This window comes from Oncorhynchus tshawytscha, linkage group LG16, assembly GCF_018296145.1.
Source record: "Oncorhynchus tshawytscha isolate Ot180627B linkage group LG16, Otsh_v2.0, whole genome shotgun sequence".
Lineage (NCBI taxonomy): Eukaryota > Metazoa > Chordata > Actinopteri > Salmoniformes > Salmonidae > Oncorhynchus > Oncorhynchus tshawytscha.
Genome location: NC_056444.1, coordinates 37,331,766 through 37,356,041, shown reverse-complemented (window position 1 = coordinate 37,356,041; position 24,276 = coordinate 37,331,766).

Sequence of the window (24,276 nt, the reverse complement as noted above, 5' to 3'; positions counted from 1 at the left end):
GCCGAAAAGCCTTTTTGAAATCTGACATGTTGGCTAGATTCACAACAAGTGTAGCTTTAATTTGGTATCTTGCATATGTGATTTAATGAAAGGTCTGCACATAGGACAGGGTAATACTTCATTTACAAATCAAATCCAATTTTGTTAGTCACATGCGCCGAATACAACAGGTTACAGTGAAATGCTTACTTATGAGCCCCTAACCAACAATGTAGTAAAACATATACAGATAAGAATAAGAGATAAAAGTAACAAATAATTAAAGAGCAGCAATGAAATAACATTAGTGAGACTATATACAGGGAGGCACTGAGTTAATGTGCTGGGACACTCGTTATTTGAGGCAGTATGTACATTTTGGTAGCGTTATTAAAAGTGACTATGCATAGATGACAACAGAGAGTAGCAGTGGTGTAAAGAGTGGGGGGGGCACTGCAAATAGTCTGGGTAGCCATTTGACTAGATGTTCAGAAGTCTTATGGCTTGGGGTTAGAAGCTGTGCATCTTATAGTAATGACATTATTATGACTCTGTTACAATGTACATTTGAAATACAGTTTTAGCCATAGATGATCATTATAAAAAGTAAGAATCCAAAAGAGAAGGTAGACAAATTGCTACAGACACGGTCGGAGTTGAGTGGCAGAAGCTGAGTTTCAGGTCAAAGATCACAGACGAGATTAACCTCTGTCAAGGTTGTGAAGGTCAAGGTTGTGAAGTGCCATCCCATGTCTGACTGGTTAGATTAGAATAGAATCCAACTTTACTGTCCATTTGTGAATCGTAAATGTGTATTTTGGCTGATGTTATTCCCAACACCCAGACACGCACGCACACGTACAGTGGAAGCAGCACAGGGTCAACTGCAGAATAATCACCGTCAAAACAATGGCTGTCCATTGGGTGGTAATAATCATAGTGGAAAAACAAACAGGAATCACTTTCCAAACCCTTGAGGACTGCTGGGTTGTTTCGTTACACTAACACCAAACTCCTCTTGTGAAACACTAACCATCCTGAGTGAACATGTTCCAAAAGAGACACATTGTGGATCACCTTGCGGGTGAACTGCGTGTGTGAAATGGAATGTTGGTGTGATTAAGACACATTACGCTACACAGTCTCGCCGTCTGTCTGGTTGTCACTCTGTCTGTCTGTGTGTGTGTGTCTGTCTGTCTGTGTGTCCTCTGATGGGTTTCTAGGCCGTCATACGTTGTGTTGTGTGTTATTTTTTAAATATTTTTTTAACCTTTATTTTACTAGGCAAGTCAGTTAAGAACAAATTCTTATTTTCAATGATGGCCCAGGAACAGTGGGTTAACTGCCTGTTCAAGGGCAGAACGACAGATTTTGTACCTTGTCAGCTTGGGGATTTGAACTTGCAACCTTTCGGTTACTAGTCCAATGCTCTAACCACTAGGCTACACTGCCGCCCCTTCACATGCCTCGCTTCATCTGCTAGCTGGGATCAGTCACTCGTGGGCTAAGAGGGCAGGATTGGTCAAGTAGCGGGGCTGAGCTATATTTGGTCTGGGAGAGGGAGTCTATATGATCGAGCGGTGTTTGTGTGTGTCAGCATGTGGCATGGGCGGCCCGCTGCTCTCCAGCCATCCCCCTTCTCTTTTGCAGGAGTGCCCCGAGGCCATCATTAAACACAGGGAGAGCGTGAGCGTATACCGGCCCTGCCGTCAATGGGAGTCATGCCACATACTTGCATGTGTGACTGATCACCCATCTCTTTCAGTGTTTCAGACCCAGCGGTCTGTCACTAATGCCTGGTACTCAATCAACAGACATTGTCATAACTAAAGAACATCCCCGGAGAGAATACAATTAGTATACAAAGTCACTCCAACATGGGTTGGATGTGAGCTCTAATAGCTTGCTACACACTGCCATGGGGCAGGTAAAAACATGCCAGGCAATTTGTTTACCACAACTCCCTTTTTAGATACCACCTACTGGTATTAGCTCATGATGACTCCAAATATGAGTAGCCTGTGCCCAGACAGTCCCAAGTCTTTCCAGCTGGTGTGATGTCATTGGGCCTCCCCCTGGGATTATTCATATGGTGCATATCTCACCAGGGCGTGTTACCCTATTAGGCTTCCCCCTCAAATAATCACTCAGTCTTTTATAATTGGTGTTGTGTTATATTGTGATTCAGATAACTATGAATCGTAACGTTTTCCAAACTTTCTCTGTCTGGACAGATTCTAAGCGGGAATTCAATCTGATCAACACTAGATCCATGTTAAAGCATGCTTGACATCTAAAGGTATAACAATTGTTGGATGGTGTATGTGTGCTAGAGATCTCATTTTCAGCCCGAACCTGACGGCCCCGGTCTTATACAGTTTATGAGAACTGATTCGGGCCGGGCGGGTTTCAGGCTTGGTGCTCTGTGTTATAAAAGACTGTGCGTGTCTGCGCAACTTTTACTACTGCTCTCTCTCAGCAGCAGCAGCAGCCTTAGCGGCGCCAGGATTTCAATATTGGCTGGGCCAGAGAAATTTGTGGCCATGATTACATTTATTATTCTGATGATTGAAATGTTTCAAATTGCGATACGAATAGTCTGGAGTGCACTTGGGAGAATGATGATCCAGGAGACCATGACAGGGCAGTCCATCTCAGAATCAGGAGAAGCCCATAATCCAATGGAATCTGTTAACGCCAATAGATCTTAAAAAAATACACCCTATGACTTCCCTGCCTTGCTGGACCTTGTATACTATTGAAAGTAGACCCATAACTGATCCAAATAGTTTTCTAGGCATGCTGCAGGATGAAACATGCGTTCAAAACATGGGGCTTTTGAGCTCTTATTCAAATTCAATTATCTTAAGCCATACTTTTAAATATGGTGTACCATTTATTTGAATTGTTTTTGACAGACTCACAAGAATATATTGAGAGAATGGGTTAAGAATATTAGGGATCAATGAACGAAAGCCATATAAATATATGCATAGTATTCTCTGTTTCAGTGCCAATTGGTAGATTTAAAAATACTTAGGTTTAGGTAAGTAACACTAACACTAAAGTGACAGTTATAAATGTATGTGGGTATTACTGACGGTGGCTCCCGATGGTGGCTAATATTTAATACAAATTGTAAAAACACTTTTTTTTTAGAAAAGCCCGAACATGTAATTAAAACATTCTAGAGGGCATAAATCAACTCGGTAGGTTTGGCGCTACAGAAGCATTGAGTCTCCAAATTGCTTCCTTGCAAATGATGAGGACATGCAATTAAAATGTTGAATAACGGCTCAGCTATTTCTAGGCTACTTCACTGTGGAAAATGGAGAATGGTGTTATTTCAACCGGAAACACAAGGACTATATGTTTTTTTCACTTGGAACTGACAGGTGCTCGACCTTATTCATGGTTTTCTCACGCCTAAAGGTGATGGAATTATTAGGGAATTAAGTCAAGGTCAGAATACAGCATATCTGTAGACACCTCCACCACACCTCCAATTATTTTATCTCTACCCCAAACATGTACCTTGCTGGCACTGGCTTTTCGCCATGCAAAATTCTGATTCTAATTCCAATTATTTTCAAATGGACTTGAATTTAAATGGATTTGACATCAACCCTGGTTAGCACACTTGGGATGCAACCTCACCTGGGATTTGAATTCATAACTTCTGAGTTGCCAGCAACCTGAATTTCCTGCTACGCCACCAGGTCTGTGGCCATGACAGTGATTGTCCACAGACATTTTGACAAGAACATATTTCTGCACTTTGCTAAAAGCTTTGTTGCCCAGAATCAAGTCAATAATTGTGCTGTTATCTGACAACACCTACGAAAAAGTAGCAGTGCTCAGGGACACTTGACATTAAGTGCGCATTAATGCTCTTGGGATATGAACTTGCAACCTTTTGGTCGGGAGTGCATACTTTCTTCAGCAGTGGCACCAGGTACATATTTGTTACTGTACCAAGAACATACAGCACCAGTCAAAACTTTGGACACACCTACTCATCTGGACCACAGAGTGAAGGAAAAACAGCCAAGTGCCCAGCATATGTGGGAACTCCTTCAAGACTGTTGGAAAAGCATTCCTCATGAAGCTGGTTGAGAGAATGCCAAGAGTGTGCAAAGCTGTCATCAATGCAAATGGTGGCTATTTTGAAGAATATAAAATATTTTGATATGTTAAACACTTTTTTTGGTTACTACATGATTCCATATGTGTTATTTTCATATTTGTGATGTCTTCACTATTATTCTTCAATGTAGAAAATGAAGAAAAACGCTGCAATGAGTAGGTGTGTCCAAACTTTTGTCTGGTAATACGAGTATGGTTACGGTCCAGTGTTGTTCCATGGTGTACAAAAAGGTCAAATGTAGACATAACATACCTTCAGAGGTATGGATAATCTAGTATCGTGGTACATTTCTCTACCTAATATAGTCAATACAAGGTACAATCATTGTAGCACTTTGAAATGTAGGTTCGGGCAATGTGCTAGTGGGGCTTATTAGCATATTTGGTAGAATGGTATAAAATATGTTCTATTTGTGCCAACCGTCAGTGGAAATGCTGTACCAGTTTAAGTGGTTTTATCATTATGTTGATTAATGTTGAGCACCTCTTCTACGTTGTCAGTTCTAAAATCTTTGTAAGAGCTCGTAACATAAACAATAATAGCTGCACTGTTAAGCAGTTTTGTGCTCCAATAACTTAATGTCAGCTTGTTGAAAGGAAGTTCATTTTCAATTTTCGTTATCTTACTGTCAAGTAGTTGCAAGTGGGTCATTGTAAAATGCACATTAGCTTACTGTGGCTACTCTGTCAAACTGACCTGATGGTGTGGCAGGGAAGTAAGTATGCTGTCGATCATCAAGTAATGGTGTATGTTGTCAACAAAATCAAATCAAATGTTATTGGTCACATACACATATTCAGCTGATATTATTGCGGGTGCAGCGAAATGTTTGTGTTCCTAGCTCCAACAGTGAAGTACTGGCCTCCCGAGTAACACAGCGGTCAAAGGCATTGCATCTCAGTGCTAGAGGCATCACTACAGACCCTGGTTCGATTTTGGGCTGTATCACAACTGGCCATGATCAGGAGTCCCATAAAGCGCCACACAATTGGCCCAGTGTCCTCCGGGTTAGGGGAGGATTTGGCCGGGGTAGGCCGTCATTGTCAATAATAATTAGTTCTTAACCCTCCTGTTGTGTTTGTTTCATGTTAATTCATTCTCTGTTCCCTGTCCAAAATACCACCCCATTATACATATATTATCACAGAGTGTCTGTTAGATCTTTTTATCAACTTAAGTTCTTGTCAACATTACAAGTTTTGAACTTCAATTTTCTATTTGTTGCCTGTAGGCCTCATTGACCTGAGCTCATACAACTCGTTTTTCAGTTTAAAAAAAGCATACTGTACGGACGATTTTGACTATAACAAATACTCAGATGAAACATATTGTGCTATCTATCACAGACTACATCGGGTCAAAGTTTAGCAAGGACACTCTCCTCCTCACCAGTGTCATGATCAAAGATATGATCAAGAGCCTCACATACAGTATATCGTTCAGTCATTGTGCTGCCACAAAACTAATTCTGAGCAAGGCCTAAAAAAATATTTATATAGCAGAGCTCAAAGAAAATTTCTATATATTATAGAAACAATGTTTTTGTGAGAGCCAACATGTGTGGTTCCCGTGGGGGAAAGATTCTATTGGGGAAAGGTTGCCGTGGGGGTTGCCATGGAAGCCAAGAAGGGGAGTGAGGTGTGTGTGTGTGTGTGTGTTCAAACACACATCTAGGTGGGGTTCTGATAAATGAGCATGTGCCTGAACTCAATTTTATATACTAATTGTAGTCTCACCCATTCATTTCTAATGACCAGTGATTTTTGACCGGGAACACCACAGCTGTACAAAAGTTAATTAAAATACCCAAAATGTTATGAAAATCATCCATTTATTTTGTGGACACTGTGTGGACAGTCATGGAACCTTATGACAGTCAGATTAAACTAACTACATTTTTTAGAGAGAAAATTCGACCAGAACACAACAGGACACAACACAACTGACTTGCCTCGTTAAATAATGGTTAAATAAAAGTGTAAATTGTCTAACAAATCACAACAATACAAATCTAAAAGTAAAGTAATGAAATTTAGAAATATGTAAATATTAGGGCAAGCAATGTCGAAGTGGCATTTACTAAAATATATAGAATACAGTATATACAGTTGACGTCGGAAGTTTATTTTAAGAATGTGGAATGTCAGAATAATAGAGAGAATGATTTATTTCCGCTTTTATTGCTTTCATCACATTCCTGGTGGGTCAGAAGTTTACATACACTCAATTCGTATTTGGTAGCATTGCCTTTAAATTGTTTAACTTTTGTCAAACGTTTCGGGTAGCCTTCCACGAGCTTCCCACAATAAATTGGGTGAATTTTGGCCCATTCCTCCTGACAGTGTAACTGAGTCAGCTTTCTAAACCTCCTTGCTCACACACGCTTTTTCAGTTCTGCCCAGTTCTGCCCAACTTCTTATGGATAGGGGGCAGTATTCGGAAGTTTGGATGAATGAGATGCCCAAAGTAAACTGCCTGTAACTCAGGCCCAGAATCTAGGATATCTATATGTGGTAGTATTGGATAGAAAACACTCTAAAGCTTCCAAAGCTGTTACAATAATGTCTGTGTATAACAGAACTTATATAGCAGGTGAAAACCCAAAGAAAATCCATCTGGGAATTATTTTTTTTGAGCTCAACACTCATTATAATGGCTGTCTATGGGAATATGAATGGAGTTCCTAGGGCTAGGCTAGTTCCTAGGGCTTCCAGATTGCAGTTCCTAGGGCTTCCAGTAGGCTTCCAGTAGAAAGAGTTTCAGGCTTGTTTTTTTTTTTAAATGAGCTAGAATTTGCTCCCATTGCTCCCATTTTGGCTGTAGTGTTGTGGTACGCATCGGTGAGGGCGTTATTTATCTCCGGTAATGAACATACTATTCTCCGTCTTATATTTGATCTTTTATTTACATATTAGGGTACCTGAGGATTGATTACAAATGTTGTTTGACTTGTTTGGACGAAGTTTATTGGTAACTTTCGAGATTCATTTGTATGCATTGTGAACGAGGGAAACCGGTGGATTACTGAGTCAAGCGCGCTAACTAAACTGACCTTACTGGGACATAAAGAAGGACTTTATCGAACAAAAGCACCATTTGTTACGTAGCTGGGACCCTTGTGATTGCAGCCAGAGGAAGATCTTCAAAGGTAAGTGATTTATTTTATCACTATTTCTGACTTTCGTGACTCCCCTGCTTGGTTGGAAAATGTATGTAATGCTTTTGTATGCAGGGCACTGTCCTCACAAAATCGCATGATGTGCTTTCCCCGTAAAGCCTTTTTGAAATCTGACAAAGCGGCTGGATTAACAAGAAGTTAAGCTTTTAAATGATGTAAGACATGTATTTTCATTAATGTTTAATATTAGAAATATTGAATTTCGTGCTCTGCAATTTCACGGGATGTTGTCGAGGTGGGGCACTAGCGGCATACCTATTCCAAAGAGGATAAGCCATTTTGCCACAACTTTGGAAGTATGCTTGGGGTCATTGTCCATTTGGAATCCTCATGGTGCCATCTAGTTTGTGAAGTGCACCAGTCCCTCCTGCAGCAAAGCAACCCCACAACATGATCCCCCTTTTTACTCCAAACATAACAATGGTCATTATGGCAAAACAGTTCTATTTTTGTTTCATCAGACCAGAGGACATTTCTCCAAAAAGCACCATCTTTGTCCTCATGTGCAGTTGCAAACCTTAGTCTGGCTTTTTTTATGGTGGTTTTGGAGCAGTGGCTTATTCCTTGCTGAATGGCCTTTGAGGTTATTTCGATGTAGGACTCGTTTTACTGTGGATATAGATACTTTTGTACCTGTTTCTTCCAGCATCTTCACAAGGTCCTTTGCTGTTGTTCTGGGATTGATTTGCACTTTCACACCAAAGTACATTCATCTTTAGGAGACAGAACGCGTCTCATTCCTGATCGGTATGACGACTGCGTGGTCCCATGGTGTTTATACTTGCGTACTATGGTTTGTACAGATGAACGTGGTACCTTCAGGCGTTTGAAAATTTCTCCCAAGGATGAACCAGACTTGCGGAGGTCTATAATTGTTTTGCTAAATTCTTGGCTGATGTCTTTGGATTTCCCCATGATGTCACAATCACAATCTTGATGATCACAATCTTCTAAAGCCATGACACCATTTTCTGGAAATTTCCTCACTGTTTAAAGGCACAGTCAACTTAGTGTATGTAAACTTCGGACCCATTGTAATTGTGATACTGTGAATTATAAGTGAAATAATCTGTCTGTAAACAATTGTTGGAAAAATGACTTGTGTCATGCACAAAGTAGATATCCTACCCGACTTTCCAAAACTGTTAACAAGAAATTGGTGGAGTGGTTGAAAAACAAGTTTTAATGATTCCAACCTAAGTGGATGTAAACTTCCGACTTCAACTGTACATGTGTAATGAGTAAATCAGTATGTAAACATTATTCAAGTGACTAGTGTTCCATTATTGAAGTGACCAGTGATTCCATGTCTATGTACATAGGGCAGCAGCCTGGAAGGTGCAGAGTTGAGAATCCGGCTGGTAGCCAGCTAGTGATAACTATTTAACATCTGGTGGCCTTGAGATCAGCTAAGTCATTGAAGGCACAGCAGGTTACTGGCATATTGCTAGTGGCAGTACGTTTTCTGTAGGTTACTGTCAGTGTATTTGCAGGAAGTTATTGTGAATTTTACCATACCTTACTGACAATGGGTTTCAGTTTGGAAATTTTAAATTCACAGCATTACTGGAAAATGCTCAAAATAACCTCTTTACAGTGTAGCTCATTACATGCCTTTACAAAGTTTGTAGAACAGACATATCTTCATTAGATAAGTATTCTCCACCCTGAGACAATGTTTGTTAGAAGCTCTGTCAAGTTAGTTTTTTAAATATTAAATATTTTTAAATATTGCCATAGGTTTTCAAGACGATTTAAGTGAAAACTGTAGCTAGGCCTCTCAGGATTGTTCAATGTCATCTTGGTAAGCAAATCCAGTGTGGATTTAGCTTTGTGTTTTATGTTATTGTCCTTGTGAAAGGTGAATTCATCTCCCATTGTCTGTTGGAAAGTAGATTGAATCAGGTTGTCCTCTAGGATTTTTCCTGTGCTTAGTTTCTTTTTATCCAAAAAAACAACCTAATCCTTGCCAATTACAAGCATTGCCATAACAGAATGCAGCCACCATCATCCTTGAAAATATGAAGAGTGGTATTCAGTGATGTGTTGTGTTGGATTTGCCCCAAACATAACGCTTTCTATTCAGGACAAAAAGTTAATTTCTTTGCCACATTTTTTAAAAGTATTACTTAAGTACCTCGTTGCAAATAGGATGCATGTTTCGGAATATGTTTATTATTTTTAGGCTTCCTTCTTTTCACTCTGTCATTTAGATTAGTAATGTGAAGGACCTACAATGTTGACCCATCCTCATTTTTCCCTTATCATGTCAACTATTAACTCTGTAACGGTTTTAAAATCACAATTGGCTTGTATCTTTGCAGTGACTGGATGTATTGATATACCATCCAAAGCCTAATTAATAACTTCACCATGCTCAAAGGGATATTCAGTTTCTGCTTTATTTCATTTTTACACATCTCCCAATGGTCTTTATGTTGAATCTGTGTTTGAAATTCACTACTCGACTGTGGGACCTTACAGGTAAGTGTGTATGTGGGGTACAGAGATGAGGTACACATTCCAAAATCATATTAACCACTATTATTGAACACATAATGAGTCCATACAACTTATGTGATCTGTTAAGCACATTTTTACTCCTGAACTTATTTAGGCTGGTCATAACAAAAGGGTAGAATCCTTATTGACTCAAGACATTTCAGCTATTCATTTTCTATTCATTTCTAACATTTTCTACAAACCAAATTCCACTTTGACATTATGGGTTATTGTGTGTAGATCAGTGACACAAAATCTAATTTCAATCAATTTCATTTTCAGGCTTTAACACAAACAAATGTGGAAAAAGTAAAGGGGTGTGAATACTTTCTGAAGGCATTGTAGCTCCTGGCACCATTTCGAGACATTTTACATTTGCCTTTGACATCACAAACAGACCACAATTAGCTTGGCTAGAGTGTCTGTGCAAGTCTGTTATTTACTTCACAGAGCCACACCCACTCAGAACAATACTCTGCTTGTTTACAGTGATTCATTTAATGAAGGACAGATTGAAACACTGAATACATGCCAAAATGGAACAGCTATTTCCACAGTCTGCAACTGTCGAGATAAGGGCAGTAATTATTTAACTTAAATCAGTCTCATCGTCTGTAAGAAATCAAATCAATCAGATCCAGAGTGCAAAAATAGAACAGACCCATATAACTATTGCATCAATTTTGTATACATTTTTCAACAATTCATAGTAATACCATTTGATGAAAACAAGATGTTCTATCTGATGAACTTAGCTAGGAACAGTTTTTAATAAAACAATCTTAACTATAAACACGTTTGCGCCATTGAGATAAAATTTATTTTACAAGAGAGACCACCCTGACCATCAGAATGAATGCAAAGGGCTGTCTCCAGCTAGAACATTCTAGCCCTTGGTCTCCTTAATCAATTCATCAAATCATATGCCCTTGTAAAGCCCTTTTTACATTAGCAGTAGACACAACATGCTTTACAGTAACACAGCCTAGGACCCAAAGAGCAAGCAGAAAGAGATGACACATTGACCGTTAACTCCTAAAAGTCAGAAAGCCTAAAGAGGAACCAGGCTCAGAGAGGCCCATACTAAAAAAAGTCTTATCCGTATGATAAGGAAACATCAAAAAGGGCCCATTTGTGGTATAACTCATATGACATGTGAAGGGGTGGCTGTTTGTATCTCCTTTTTGCTCATATGGCTCTATTCAATCCGATCCGCTTTATAGCGCGATAGACAATTAAAGGCAATGTTCCCGCGGTCACAGAGATTGCATTCACAGTAAATGCTGCATATGTTGGCTCAAGAGGAAATTACCTTTACATTTTAACATGGATCTTCCGTGATACTTCGGCGATACAGATTGAATCCAGCCCTAAATCCCTGGTCTTTATTACGTCTAGACTTTCTGGAGAGCGCTCCTACTCTGGCCCACTCTTGGGCCCACACTTGAGTCATGATGAGCGCTTCACCTCACAGAGGATCACAAAAATGTGATCTGGTCTGGTTGCACTCAATAACTTCCTGAAACTAAGCAGTCCCCAATCTATTTACCAAAGTAAACAAGGATGGTTTTCCAATTATCCTGGGAAAAGGGGAGATATTATTTCCACTATAGCTATTTCCTAGAGAATAACATTTCAATGGGGGTTTTGTTCTAGGGAATCAGATTTCAAAACTCGCAGACTCGTTGCAGTTTTTCATATCCTCTCCTGAACCAACATTATTGCGTTTCACTGTGCAGCTTGTCACACTTTACATTGAAGGGACCTACATTTCAGAGTAATTTTAGTGGAAAAACATATGCACTGTCTCAGACCTGGGATAACTATAGCTTTAAATATTATTTGTGGAAAGTAAGTATTTTTAAATGGGAACAAATGGTTACTTTGGAGGTGACTACAACTATTTGGATACCGATCCCAAAAAACTTGAAAAAAAAATTGGAGAAAGTTATGACTTTTATGACTAAAAAAGCAACTAATTGTTGAAATATTTGATAACATATCTCAAGTTACCAATTTTCAGAAACTATTGGATTGGCTGCCTTCAACTAATGGCCGGGCTGTATCTGGACCTGCATGTTGCAGTTAGAAATAGAATGAATAGAGCACACACACTCCCTATCCGATCCAATTAATCTTACAGTGGATAATAGTGATGATCGTCCTAGGCTAAATCCTTAGCTTACTAAACACGACTGGACATGAGAAACGGTTTATGGTTTATGATGACATGCTTATTTAATCATTTTGATGTGTGGTCACGATATGTTGAATCACCTGCTAAAGAAAGACACATGCCTATTATGAGTGTGGATTTTGGAGAGTCGGCAATTGGTTTGGCGCAGAAACTTTTTGTTGTGTGTCTCCAGTTAATATAACTCATTCTATGCATGCATTCAGTGATCACAATTTACATGCATAATGTGAGCATGTTTAGCAAATAAAACTTGCAGGTGGCTCAAAATAAATTAATGTAGAATTGCCATAATTAAGGGTTTGAATCCTTTTATATCAAGAAATTTCAGCTTTTAAATCATAATTAATTAATGAAAAAAATGTAACAAAAAAAAAATTGGGAATACTTTCTTAAGGCACTGTATTTACACTAATCAAGCCCTGGCAGCCATAAACAACATATCTTTTTTTTGTTTTCAAATAACTTGCGTGTATTCAAAAACCTTCAAGTTTGATTAATTTCTGAGAGGTATTCAAAATACTAATGAGTTTGTCTGAGACCTGTATTGGAATATCAAAAGGAAATAATAGCCTTTGCTTGATTTCTCAATATTCAACTGCCTTTCAGTAGTTGAAAAGTTGGTCTTCTAAAATAAACTACAAAATGACAGTATTTTCTGCCCAGAGCTGCACTGTCTAGGTACCTTATAGCAGTGGTTCCCAAACTTGTTATAGTCCCGTACCCCTTCAAACATTCAACCTCCAGGTGTGTACTCACTCTAGCAGCAGGGTCAGCACACTCTCAAATTATTTTTTTTGCCATCACTGTAAGCCTGCCACACACACACACTATACGATACATGTATTAAACATAACAATGAGTGAGTTGTCACAACCCAGCTCGTGGGAATTTAAAAAGTGCTCTTTATAGGACCAATGTAATAATAATCAATAATTTTGTTCTTTATTTAACCATCTTACATATAAAGCCTTATTTATTAATTGAAAATTGTGATTAACTCACCACAGGTTAATGAGAAGGGTGTGCTTGAAAGGATGCACATAACTCTGCAATGTTGGGTTGCATTGGAGAGAGTCTCAGTCTTAAATCATTTTCCACACACAGTCTGTGCCTGTATTTAATTGTCATGCTAGTGAGGGCTGAGAATCCACTCTAACGTAGGTACATGGTTGGAAAGGACATCCCTGTCTTAACAGCATGATTTGCCAAGGCAGGATACTCTGAAGACAGCCCAATCCAGAATTCAGGCAGTGGCTTCTGATTAAATGAAATTTTCACAGAACCGCTTGTTGCAAATTTGATGAGGCTCTCTTGTTCAGATATCAGAAAGTGGACTGGAGGCAGGGCATGAAAGGGATAACAAATCCAGTTGTTTGTGTCATCCATTTCGGAAAAGTACCTGCGTAATTGCGCACCCAACTCACTCAGGTGCTTCGCTATATCACATTTGACATTGTCTGGAAGCTTGAGTTCATTTGCACACAAAAAACATACAATGATGGAAAGACCTGTGTGTTGTCCTTGTTAATACCTCTCTGGGATATGTGGGACGGTAGCGTCCCACCTCGCCAACATCCAGTGAAAATGCAGAGTGCCAAATTCAAATAAATTAATATAGAAATTAAACTGCTGAAATCACACATTCAATATACCAAATTAAAGCTACACTTGTTGTGAATCCAGCCAACGTGTCAGATTTAAAAAATGCTTTACGGCAAAAGCAAACGATGCTATTATCTGAGGATAGCACCCCAGTAAACAAAGAGAGAAAAACATATTTCAACCCTGCAAGCGCAACACAAAACGCATAAATAAAAATATAATTCATTCCTTACCTTTGACAAGCTTCTTCTGTTGGCACTCCAATATGTCCCATAACATCACAAATTGTCCTTTTGTTCGATTAATTCCGTCGATATATATCCAGAATGTCCATTTATTTGGCGCGTTTGATCCAGAAAAAACACCGGTTCCAACTTGCACAACGTGACTTCAAAACATCTCAAAAGTTACCTGTAAGCATTGTCCAAAAATTTCAAACTTCTTTTGTAATACAACTTTAGGTATTTTGTAACGTAAATAATCGATCAAATTGAAGACGGGATGATCTGTGTTCAATACCTGAGGAAAACAAAGTGGAGCGTGCTATCGGGTCACGAGCCTCTAACAGAGTACACTTCCCTCGAGCATCATTCTGAACAGTGTTACTTCTTAATTTCTCAAAGGAAAAACCTCAAACGTTTTCTAAAGACTGTTGAAATCCAGGGGAAGTGATAGGAACTGCAAGAAGGTCCCTTAGAAATCTGGATTCCCAATGAAAACTCTATTGAAAAGAGAGTGACCGCAAAAAGAAAAATCTGAATGGTTTGTCCTCTGGGTTTCGCCTGCCAAATAATTTCTGTTATACTCACAGACATGATTCAAACAGTTTCAGAAACTGCAGAGTGTTTTCTATCCAAATCTACTACTAATATGCACATCTTATCTTCTGGGGATGAGTAGCAGGCAGTTGAATTTGGGCATGCTTTTCATCCAAAATTCCGAATGCTGCCCCCTATCCTAGAGAAGTTAATGCAGACAGAGAAGAGCTCCAACTTCTTAATCATAGCCTCAATGTTGTACAGCACATTAAATAGTTGCGGAGAGTCCCTGTAATCATAGATTCAGATCATTCAGGCAAGAAAAAACATCACCCAGACAGGCCAGTCATCATCATGCAAGCGGTCCAAAAAGTGAAAATGATGAACAGTTAAGAAAACTTTAAGCTTGTACTTTGCCCCTTGATAACCAGAGCACTTCTGTGAGTTGTAAAAGTGTTACATGGTCGCTGCCAATATCATTGCATAGCACAGAAAATACACAAGAGTTCCGGGGCCTTTGCTTTAAAGTTAACCCTTTTCACTGTAGTGTCCAAAAATTATTTCAAGCTGTCAGGCTTTCCCTTAGCAGCAAGAACTTCTCGGTGGATGCTGGATTGCGCCATCAGTACAGATAAGTCCATTTGATGTCACAAAGCTGTCCAATACTTTTAAAATATCCTCTCCTATTGTCTTGGTTTCCAGTAGTTTGCAGAAGAGGATGTCTTCCTTAATTGACCCCCCATAAACGTAATGGACACACACACCATGAGCTGTGCCAGGTACGCCACGTCTGTGGACTCATCCAGCTGTAACATATGCAATTCACTGGCTTGTATGCGAGCAGTAATTGTTTCAAAATATCTCCTACCATGTCACTGATGCGTCCTGAAGAAACAGTGTTTTTTTGATGAAGACATTGCCTGTATTGTTTTTTGGGCCTTTCCCCCCAGCATTGTCTCAGCCATATCCACGGCAGCAGGAAGAATTAAGTCCTTCATAATAGCATGGGGCTTGCCTGTCCTAGCCACTAGGTAGCTCACCATACTGTATAAGAAGCTTCTAGCCCCTTCATATGAATGGTATCTGTTGCTTTTATACATGTTTTACTACTCGAAAGTTGTCTGAATTCTCGCTCAAAAAACTCATGTGGCTTATTTTTCAAATTGTCATGTTTTGCTTCTAAATGTCTGCGCAACAGTGAAGGTTTCATTGAGTTGTGAGATAGTACTTTTGTACATATATTCGCTGAACACTAGATGGTTTAATTTGATTTTTGGCAGTGAAACAAGGCTACTCAGGTGAGAAAAAAAACTCACCCAAATGTATAGCCCCGTTGGAAAATATAAATGGACTGTTTGAAAATGTAAAGAAATATAAAAACAAAAGTGAATCACATTTTTATTTGGTGTACCCCTGCCTTATAGCAACCATAGTTAGTCTTAATGTAGTGCCATACAGCCACTAGGGTTTGTGTTGAGAGTACCTGTGTGACAACTGAACCTGGGCCCTGTTAATTTGGAACGAAACAGCAGACAGCTGACTGAAACGGGAAGGGACTATTTAGCCTGCACTAATGAACACCCTGGGTACAACTTGTTACTATTTTTCTATACATGACACCCAGGTCAAAAATGTCAGGAAGCATCCTCCCACTGTTTCCACCACAAGTAGGGAGCAGCCTGGAAACACAGCCACAACAACCAGAAAAAAGAAAACAAGGAACGGAAGAGAGCGAAAGAAGGCAATACATCAGCAATCAGAAGTCCTGTCAAAACAATACCACATCACCGGTTGCTGAGCCGGCGTTACTATGTTGCACAAAAATAACATCCATACAATCCAAACATAGTTGTGCTTAGTTCCATATAAAGAAAATGAAAAATGGGGAGCTAGACCTTTTACTCATCTATATGTTGATCTAATGCATGTCATGATGAAATGATAAATGGACACAAAAAATAACACGAGAGCCCGGTGCATGTTCACAAATCAGTAATAGATACACAACACATTCCTGGCCTCCAACTACCATTACTTAACTTAGTGTGTTTTTTCCCTCAAACATTTTCTGGGAACTCTGTTTGGGGAAATTCAGAGCTACAAATAAATGGCCGGAAGGCTGACATAGGCGGTGGATTGAGACACAGCCCATACAAAAACAGGGCCCATATCCACAAAGCAGAGACATTTTACTCCTACTCTTATGGGTAAAAATAAAAGCTTTGCAATATAGCCTCTTCAGTCATAAGTGTCACACCTAGTTGACAGATATTTAGGACACCTCATGAGCTGTCGTAAACAGTTAAGTGTTACCAGCAGGTGTCTTGATCAGGGTCACAACTTTTAGAAGTGGGGTGGGGGGGGAGACATAACTTGGTGGGGGTGCTGGGGGTCCTCACATTTTTGGGGAGATCTAAAGCTAGTTTTTTGGGGAGATCATGGCCCTTCTAGTCATCTCTATTTAGAACATAATGTAAGAAAAACATGCCCAGTCATCGAGCTAGTGAAGAGATTATTATTAAATATGTTTAAGTGATTGAGAAGACTGAACTAGATCAATGATAGTTCAGTAATCAATATTGTGTTGCACCTTAACCAGTAGCCTAACAAATTATCAACTGCTACAAATAAAGTACAAAGACTTGTCATTATTAAGACGTCCTCCATATCAAATTTCAGCCAGACAGCCCAGCCAGCCCGAGCCACCTGCACGTCACAGTCTAGTCAATAACTAAATTCTCAATTCTCTCCCCAACGCAACTTCCATCCCATGTTTCATTTTATTAACGTCTCAAGGAAATGTTTGGAAAACAAAAAAGTTTCATAAAAAACACACACACCTACACATTAACACACAGAAACAGTCCACCCTCCATGTAAGTCATATCATTGGCCTAATAGTACAGTAGAGCTCTTTTTACTTGAACACAATAGAGGTCCATGGCCCTGCAGTGCCCCAACACACCTCACTCAGCTTTAGGATCTTAGTGAAACATTCATTATTGGTTTCAGATGTGTAAGGCCAAGGCCAGAGTGTCAACCAACAGTGTGGCAGACCCAAGGCCAGGACAGAGCAGCCCAGCAGCTAGGGATTGCTTCAATAGATATCGCCCCTGACATGTTTTCAATGCAGTCTCCTTTTGTCATACTGTATTCCATAAGGAATCCAAACCTTATGAAAGTTGCACAGTATACCCTTAATCTTGCAATAAATCAAATCTAGTGATACATAACTTGACGTTTCTTCCATCCATTGTGGGAGGATAACCAACCTTCCAGTTAATGGCAATGCAATTCTTAGCTGCTATAAATGGTAGATTGCACAGTTTCTTCTGATTACGGTTACACTCGTATCAGCATTTCCAAGCAAACAAAAACAGGGATAAGGGATAATCTGTAGACATGCTGAGATAAAGAACATACTATTTTCCAGAATTCAGCCAGCCTTCACAAGGCCATAACATATGTTTTACTATCAGAATTCAGGATAAGACCCAGATGCAGACAGTTTGAATCTCAGATGTTTATTAACAAAACATGGGGCAGGCAGACGACAGGTCAAGGGCAGGCAGAGGTCGGTAATCCAGGGCAGAGTCAGTAAGGTACAAAACGGCAGTCAGGGTCAGGGCAGGCAGAGGTCAGTAATCCAGGGCAGTGTCTGACAGGTACAGAAAGGCAGGCAGGTTTAGGGTCAGAGTGGTCAAAACCAGAAAAACTAGAAAAACAGGGGCTAGAGAGAAACAGGAGCACAGGAAAAACACTCTGGTAGGCTTAACAAGATAAGACAAACTGGCAACAGACAAACAGAAAACACAGGTTAAATGCACAGGGGGAAAATGGGAAAATGGGCTACATTTTCCCATTTCCCACAGGGGGGGGGTCGAGAAAAGCACAACACAGGTGAAACAGATCAGGGTGTGACATTTACACTTCCAGCAGAATGATTACATTTCTGTATGCATGATATTCAGATTCACTGGCATAGTGTAGGCTCTCTGGATGATCTTAAAATAGTTACAACATTTTAAGCTTCTTGCATGTCCAGTGTTTGCTGCACAGAGAAAATAAAGTTTTGTATCTGCAAGAATTTACCTCAGCTCCGTCAAAGACAGGTCTTCCCTGGCTGCCTGATCCTGATGAGACCCCTGTCACCATCTGATCCTGCTCATTATATTAACCATGGATATAATCAATGGTTCAACAATTGAAATGACCATTATTCCCAGATCCCAGACTTTAGCCTAGCCATCAACTCAAGATGGAACTTTGTATCCATTCACTGATTGTTATAATATACTTCAAAATTCACCTGAGCTCTGTAGACTGGTCTTCCCTGGTTGTCTGACCCTGCATGGACACCTTCACCATCTGATCCTGCTAAGACATGATGAGCATAGTGTTGTGTATTGACTGTGCACCATGACATGAAAGCCTGCAGAGTTGTTTATACCGTGTCAGTGTGAACAGGCTAGCAAGAGGTGAACTGGCTGTATTAGCTACTTTCTAGCTAACTAGCTGCTAGTAGTTCATTGACTTCAGTCGAGAGGGGATGAAACAATAGCTAACGTAACATGTCAGTTACACTACTAGCTCAGCATGGAGAATATATTTTTTTTCTTCTGTCAAACAGAATTTACCTTGCCAGCTAGATTAGTCAACTAAACAGTAACCAGTTTCTGCTCTGTTTGGTTTTGCAACTCAGAGAAAAAGTGCTGCATAGATGCATAAATGCCTCTGTTCATCTCTCCCGAACAGGTCCTATACGCCAGCCTTTCAGACACTTTGCCCTCACACAACTTGTCCGCATGCTCTGTTGTGTCTGTGCAGACCTAAAACCAGCCGGCTGAAACCAGAAACCAGCATACCCAACCACTCTGAGGCTTCTGCATGGTCCTAAAGCAGACCGGAGCCATGTTTTGTATCACAGTGCAATGGCAAAACGGGGGAGGGGGGGATGACTAACACACCATTTCAGAATGTGGGAGGTCATGCCCCCCATCTGCATAGCTTTTACCTGGATTCACCTGGTCAGTCTATGTCATGGAAAGAGCAGGTGTTCCTAATGATTTGTTCACTCAGTGTATACATTACATATACAAAAGTATGTGGACACCACTTCAAATTAGTGGATTCAGCCATTTCAACCACACCCATTGCTGACAGGTCTATAAAATTGAGCACACAGCCATGCAATCTCCATAGACAAACATTGACCCGAGAATGGCCTTACTGAAGAGATCAGTGACTTTTAACATGGCACCGTCATAGGATGCCACCTTTCCAACATTTCTACCATGCTAAAGCTGCCCCGGACAACTGTAAGTACTATTATTGTGAAGTGAAGTGGTAGGCCACACATGCTTACAGAACGTGACCGACGAGTGCTAAATCGTGAAAAAATTGTCTGTCCTCGGTTGCAACACTCACTACCGAGTTCCAAACTGCCTATGGAAGCAACATCAGCACAATAACTATTTGACAGGAGCTTCGTGAAATTGGTTTCCATGGCAGAGCAGCCGCACACAAGCCTAAAATCACCATGCGCAATGTCAAGAGTCGGCTGGAGTGGTGTAAAGCTTGCTGCCATTGGACTCTGGAGCAGTGGAAACGCGTTCTCTGGAGTGATGAATCACACTTCACCATCTGGCAGGCTGACGGATGAATCTGGGTTTGGCGGATGCCAGGAGAACACTACCTGCCCCAATGCATAGTGCCAACTACTATTTTTGTACATAATGTTTCTGCTACCGTCTCTTATGACTGAAAATAACTTCTAGACATCAGGACTGCGATTACTCACCACGGATTAGCAGAATCCTTTTTCTGCTTTCACTACTCGACGACGAGCCCGAGGCGGAGGATATATACGGCTCCCCTCGGGAACAGGCCCCGACCCCAGTGATCTGCGTGAAGAGGAAGTAGAGAAAGAGAGGCCGGAGGGCATGCTGCCTTCTGAGGAGTAGGAGGTGATCGAAATAACCCCCACTCCCCTCAATTCTGCTCGTAAACATGTAATCTTTTTTACAATAAAATGAACGAGTTATTGGGAAGATTAAACTATCAACGGGACATTAAAAACTGAACATCTTAAGCTTCACAGAGTCGTGGCTGAACGCAGACAATATCAACATACAGCTGGCTGGTTATACGGTGTACCCACAGGATAGAACAGCGGCGTTTGGTAAGACAAGTGGCGGCGGTCTATGTATTTTTGTAAACAACAGCCGGTGCACTACATCCAACAGCTATATCTCGCCTGAGGTAGAGTTTCTCATGGTAAGCTGCATACCACATTACCTACAGAGACAGTTTCATCTATATTCTTTGTAGCTGTTAACATACCACCAGAGTCAGAGGCCGGCACCAAGATAGCATTGAATGAGCTGTATTCCGCCATATGCAAACAAGAAAACGCTCACCCAGAGGCGGCACTCCTAATAGTTTGGGACATTAATGCAGGGAAACTTAAATCAGTTTTACTTAAGTCCTATCAACATGTTAAATGTGAAACCAGAGGGAAAAGAACTCTGGACCACCTTCACTCTACATGCAGAGATGCATACAAAGCTCTCCTTTGCCCTTCATTTGGCAAACCTGACCATAACTCTATCCTCCTGATTCCTGCTTACAAGTAAAAATTAAAAGCAGGAAGCACCAGTGACTTGATCAATAAAAAAGTGGTCAGATGAAGCAGATGCTAAGCTACAGGACTGTTTTGCTAGCACAGATTGGAGTATGTTCCGGGATTCCTCCAATGGCATTGAGGAGTACACCACATCAGTCATTGGCTTCATCAAAAAGTGCATTGATGACGTCGTCCCCACAGTGACGTACGTACATACCCTAACCAGAAACCAAGGATTACTGGCAGCATCCGCACTGAGCTAAAGGCTAGAGCTGCCGCTTTCAAAAAGCGGGACTCTAACCCGGAAGCTTATAAGAAATCCTGCTATGCCCTCTGACGAACCATCAAACAGACAAAGTGTCAATACAGGACTAAGATCGATTCTACCACACCGGCTCCGACACTCGTCGGATATGGCAGGGCCTGTAAACCATTACAGACTACAAAGGGAAGCACAGCCCAGTGACACGAGCCTACCGGACGAGCTAAGTTACTTCTATGCTCGCTTCAAGTCAAATAACACTGAAACATGTATGAGACCACCAGCTATACTGGAAGACTCCGCAGCCCATGTGAGTAAGACATTTATACAGGTCAACATTCACAAGGCCGCAGGGCCAGATTGATTACCAGGACGTGTACATTGAGCATGCGTTGATCAACTGGCAAGTGTCACTGACATTTTCAACCTCTCCCTGTCCGAGTCTGAAATACCAACATGTTTTAAGCAGCGATCTCTATTGCACTCAACACTGCCCTTTCCCACCTGGACAGAAGGAACACCTATGTGAGAATGCTATTCATTGACTAGAGGTCAGTGTTCAACACCATAGCGCCCTCAAAGCTCATCAATAATCTAAGGATCCTGGGACTAAACACCTCCCTCTGCAACTGGATCCTGGACTTCCTGTTGGGCGGCCCCTAGGTGGTAAGGGTAGGTAACACATCCGCCACACTGATCCTCAACACGTGCTCAGCCCCCCTATACTCCCTGTTCACTCATGACTGCACAGCCAGGCACGACTCCAACACCATCATTAAATTTGACGATGACTCAACAGTGGTAGGCCTGATCACTGACAACAACTAGACAGTCAATAGGGAGAAGGTCAGAGACCTGGCCATGTGGTGCCGGGACAACAACCTCTTCCTCAATTTGATCAAGACAAAGGACATGATTGTGGACTAGGAAAAAGAGGACCGAGCACACCACCATTCTCATCGATGGGGCTGCAGTGGAGCAGGTTGAGAGATTCAAGTTCCTTGGTGTCCACATCACCAACAAACTAACATGGTCCAAGCACACCATGACAATCGTGATGCTAATACGACAAAACCTATCCACCTGATCCTCAAAAAGGTTATACAGCTGCACCATCGAGAGCATGCTGACTGGTTGCATCACCGCCTGGTAAGGCCACCGGCCGCAATGCACTACGGAGAGGAGTGCGAATGGCCCAGTGCATCACTGGGGCCAAGCTTCCTGCCACCTTCCTGCCACCGAGGATCTCTGTATCAGAGGAAAACCCTGAAAATTGTCAGACTCCAGCCACCCTAATCATAGACTGTTATCTCAGCTACCACACGGAAAGCGGTACAAGAGGCTCCTAAACAAGATGCTTCTAAACAGCTTCTACCCCCAGGCCATAAGACTCCTGAACATCTAGTCAAATGTCTACCCAGACTATTCATATTGCCCCCCCTCCCCTCTGCACCCCACTGCCACTCTCTGTCATCTATGCAGAGTCACTTTAATCAACTCTAGCTGCATGTACATACCACCTCAACTAACCGGTGCCTCTGCACATGGACTCTGTACCGGCATCCCCTTGTATATATTGTTATTTTTTACTGCTCCTCTAATTATTTGTTACATTTCTCTTATTCTTATCCATATTTTTTGAAACTGCAGTCAGTTAGGGGCTCGTAAGTAAGCATTTCACTGTAAGGTGAAGTTGAAGATCAACACAAGCAAAGTGAAACCACTCAATAGGGCAATCAGGGTTATCACATCCAAGCAGTATGCTGGCTCATTTGGATCAACTGGCATGCCCAAAACATCTGACGGTTGCATTGGCAGGATGCATTGTTGTCTTTGGCACATGTGAATGATTCAATTTGATTTGAACTGTAAAGTTTGGTGGAGGAGGAATGATGGTCTGGGGCTGTTTTTCATGGTTCGGGTTAGTTCTAGTGAAGGAAAATCTTAAGGCAACAGCATACAATGACATTCTAGATGATTCTGTTCTTTCAACTTTGAGGCAACAGTTTGGGGAAGGCCCTTTCCTGTTTCAGCGTGACAATGTCCTTGTGCACAAAGGTCCATACAGAAGTGGTTTGTCCAGATCGGTGTGGAAGAACTTGACTGGCCTGCACAGAGCCCTGACCTCATCTCCATTGAACACCTTTGGGATGAATTGGAATGCCGACTGTGAGCCAGGGCTAATCGCCCAACATCATTGCCCGACCTCACTAATGCCCGTGGTGGAATGGAAGCAAGTCTCTGCAGCAATGTTCCAACATCTAGTGGCGTTACCACCCAGGACTGTATGTTAGTTACAGAGACATGGCCTTCACCAAATAAGTTACTGAGTGAATTTGTTATCATAGAAAAAATTAACCTCAAATTCATCACTTTGAACCAAGACCATAATTGAAATTAAATTATATTACGCAGTACAACAATTATATAATAATACATTTTTTGATGGCCTACTTTTACCCAAATACAGTGGTCTGAAACTCAAGGTTTTCAGACCTACACGTTACATGATGATGGCTTGCAAAATTAGTTCTCTTGGAAAGGGGATATCCAACATTTGTGACCACCTTGATTTCGGTCTTGTTGAAAAATTTGAAATTGTTTTTATTACATTGGTTAAAAGCAGGGACACAGAGCTACAACATGGTATATCAAACAAAAAATTTGACGAACAATGGGTAAGTAATTTTGCTTAGAAAATGTATGAACTTTTAACCTCACTTTAGAGAAAATGGCCTTTGAATTTCAGTACCTACTGGAGAGGTTCTCTTTATCTACACCAATTCAAGATCGTTCACACCCGCTTAAGCTTTAGCCCCACCCATCTCTTTAAGGAGTTGATCTGAGCTTTCTTTACTAACAGCAGTCAAGCACCCAAGCTAACTTGCTAGCTACTTCCAGACAAATGAGAGAACAACTCAAGGATCATTAAACACCCTAGCAGGTTAGGCTGTTTTTATCTTACCCAGAGCATGGTTGACTGCAACTGTGCTGCTGGTAACAATTACGCATATTCAGATGCTGAG